The following is a 3398-nucleotide window of genomic DNA, read 5'->3' as shown; positions in this document are numbered from 1 at the left end:
AGATATATCTTACGCATACCCTTCTTAAAATTAGCTGCTGGGAAGAATTGACATACATACAGTACCAGTCAAAAGCTTGGACACACCTACTCATTCAAGGGTTTTTTCTTTATTTGTACTATTTTATTCATTGTAGAATAATAGTGTAGACATCAAAACTATGAAATAACACATATGGTGAAGCTGGTTGAGAGAATACCAAGAGTGTGCAACGCTGTCGTGAAGGCAAAGGGTGGCTCCTTTGAAGAATCTCAAATATATGTTTAACACTTTTTTTGGTTACTACATGATTCCATATTTTTCAAATCAAATCAAACCATATGTGTTATTTCATAGTTTTGATGTCTTCACTATTATTGTACAGTGTAAAAATAAAGAAAAACCATGGAATGAGTAGGTGTGTCCTAACTTTTGACTGGTCCTGTATGTCAGTAAAGAGAGATTGGCAAACTTTCTCCAAAAACATGTATCATAGTTTTTAGTGAAGGGAAATTATTAATAGCCTACATAATGCACACTGGACAGTGCCTGCGTAGCAAATGGTACCTTATTACCTACAAAGTGCTATACTTCTGACCAGAGCCCTATGCAACCTGTTCAAAAGTAGTGCACTATTTAGGGCATGGGGTGCCATTTGGGATGCACAGGTACCTTCACTTCCATAATCCTCATTACTGCAAGGCCCCGAAGAGTGCTTCGTTGTGTTGCTCTTCACTCTCTATTTGGTTGACGGAGAACTCCATTGTATGATTTTTGAGAGAGAACTTCAAGGTGTGGTCTTTGCCCTCAGATTGGTTGATAGAGAACCCCACTATGTGCATGGCATGGTCTCTGGTCTCTGTGCTACTGGGTAGGCCGATGCATACCCCATTAGTCAGTGCACAAGTTATGGAAATATCAACTAATACCTCTATCTTCACAGATGTAATCGATACAGCAATGGAAATCAGGAAAAAATGAATATCAGTTCGGGGGGTTGTCAATCTCAATAATGTATGAACAGAAGACGGATAAAGAAAATGATTTGCTGCATATCAGGTAAAAACACATCTTTGATATTTCAGTTCAGTACTCACTCAGGCACTGTGCCTCCAAACCATACTTTGGATACTGAGGGGGGTCATGCTCAGCTGCTGTTTGGGTCCACTTGGTACTGTGGACCACGAGGCACACTCTCTCCTCCCTCCTGGTTGAGAGAAAGGTATAAACTACAAAATCAAATATCTATTAGGTTTCAGTTATACTTTTTCTTTACTTCACAAGACTGTTAATACAGTGGAATGAATGCACACTCATTTGTCTTTGTTTCATGTGTTTGCGGGGTAGAGGTGAGGTTAAATCCATTCCAAATGAAAGAATACTGTTACTATGAAAGTGTTTGAATGAATACCTGTGGTTGCTCTGAGGTGGAGATATCCCAGGGAGGTCTAGGGGAGCAGTGTGGCTGTGGCTGGACCTGTGCTCTCTGCTGGAGGGAGAGCAGGCCTGCCCCTAAGGAGTAGACTGACGAAGGGTGAGCCCCTTATCCTGGATGTGTTGCTGGTAGTCTGACGTACTGGTGTCTGACATGTTTGATTCCAGCACTGGTGAGAGCTGAGAGCAACAATCAATGAACCAGCCAAATGTCACAAGGTTGAGTCATCATTTCCAGAAAGCTGACTGTATCTGTAAGTTCAGAAATATGGTAAAAAAGAGCACTAGTGATGTGAGGTGATGTATTTGTGTTGTCAGAAAAGACAAATCAGTGTGAGTAAACATGACTGACCTGTCTACACTTGAATCCATCAGGAATGCAGTGCTTTCTCTTTCTAGCAGCCTGGACACAAATACATCAGTAGTACAGTACCGTTATTGCAAATACTTAGATGAGCTACTGTTTCACTTTTCCTCCTAGAATGATTATATAATTTCTTGATATATAGATATATAGCCATACCTGTACAAAGGCTGGCTCTCCACAAGGGAAAGACGTGATGGGGAGCAAGGGCTCATGGGTAACTTCAGGGGCCCCTCCTTCATTGACTTCGGTCCTCGCTTATCATCAGTGATGCGAGTTATCTTTGGCTGATCTAGAATAAACCAAGTTATTGTTGTGGGTGGGATCCTTTTTCAATGTTATTAGTATGTATCCATAATCTATAGATGTCTGTCTGAACTCACCATTGTTTTATTCTTTGCAGCAATCTGGTTTACTATGAATGAAGTATGAAAAAAGTATTTAGTCAGCCACCAATTGTGCAAGTTCTCCCACTTAAAAAGATGAGAGAGGCCTGTCATTTTCATCATAGGTACACTTCAACTATGACAGACAAAATGAGGAAAAAATTACAGAAAATCACATTGTAGGATTTTTAATGAATTATTTGCAAATGATGGTGGAAAATAAGTATTTGGTCAATAACAAATGTTTATCTCAATACTTTGTTAGATACCCTTTGTTGGCAATGACAGAGGTCAAACGTTTTCTGTAAGTCTTCACAAGGTTTTCACACACTGTTGCTGGTATTTTGGCCCATCCCTCCACGCAGATCTCCTCTAGAGCAGTGATGTTTTGGGGCTGTTGTTGGGCAACACGGACTTTCAACTCCCTCCAAAGATTTTCTATGGGGTTGAGATCTGGAGACTGGCTAGGCCACTCCAGGATCTTGAAATGCTTCTTACGAAGCCACTCCTTCGTTGCCCAGGTGGTGCGTTTGGGATCATTGTAATGCTGAAAGACCCAGCCACGTTTCATCTTCAATGCCCTTGCTGATGGAAGGAGGTTTTCACTCAAAATCTCATGATACATGGCCCCATTCATTCTTTCCTTTACACGGATCAGTCGTCCTGGTCCCTTTGCAGAAAAACAGCCCCAAAGCATGATGTTTCCACCCCCATGCTTCACAGTAGGTATGGTGTTCTTTGGATGCAACTCAGCATTCTTTGTCCTCCAAACAAGAACGAGTTGAGTTTTTACCAAAAAGTTATATTTTGGTTTCATCTGACCATATGACATTCTCCCAATCTTCTTCTGGATCATCCAAATGCTCTCCAAATGCTCTCTTTGAGTCCCTGGCGGCATAGTGTGTTACTGATGGTAGGCTTTGTTACTTTGGTCCCAGCTCTCTGCAGGTCATTCACTAGGTCCCCCCGTGTGGATCTGGGATTTTTGCTCACCGTTCTTGTGATCATTTTGACCCCACGGGGTGAGATCTTGCGTGGAGCCCCAGATCGAGGGAGATTATCAGTGGTTTTGTATGTCTTCCATTTCCTAATAATTGCTCCCACAGTTGATTTCTTCAAACCAAGCTGCTTACCTATTGCAGATTCAGTCTTCCCAGCCTGGTGCAGGTCTACAATTTTGTTTCTGGTGTCCTTTGACAGCTCTTTGGTCTTGGCCATAGTGGAGTTTGGAGTGT

The 3398-nt window shown here is 41.8% G+C and overlaps 1 long non-coding RNA gene across 2 annotated transcripts; it reads right to left on the bottom strand.

Annotated features, from left to right (window-relative positions):
• Positions 1-373: 373 nt before the first annotated feature.
• On the bottom strand, positions 374-2282 carry LOC121839758. Of its 2 annotated transcripts, none has more exons than XR_006079189.1 (5): positions 2161-2282; positions 1937-2069; positions 1766-1816; positions 1391-1665; positions 374-1186 (listed from the first exon to the last, which is right to left on the bottom strand). It is a non-coding gene; the product is annotated as an uncharacterized LOC121839758 (long non-coding RNA). The 2 variants fall into 2 exon arrangements; XR_006079190.1 differs by having other exon boundaries at positions 1391-1593.
• Positions 2283-3398: the final 1116 nt, after the last annotated feature.

This window comes from Oncorhynchus tshawytscha, linkage group LG17, assembly GCF_018296145.1.
Source record: "Oncorhynchus tshawytscha isolate Ot180627B linkage group LG17, Otsh_v2.0, whole genome shotgun sequence".
Taxonomy (NCBI): Eukaryota; Metazoa; Chordata; class Actinopteri; order Salmoniformes; family Salmonidae; genus Oncorhynchus; species Oncorhynchus tshawytscha.
Note: the sequence above shows the minus strand (reverse complement) of the source record. Positions and strands in the feature narration are given on the sequence as shown.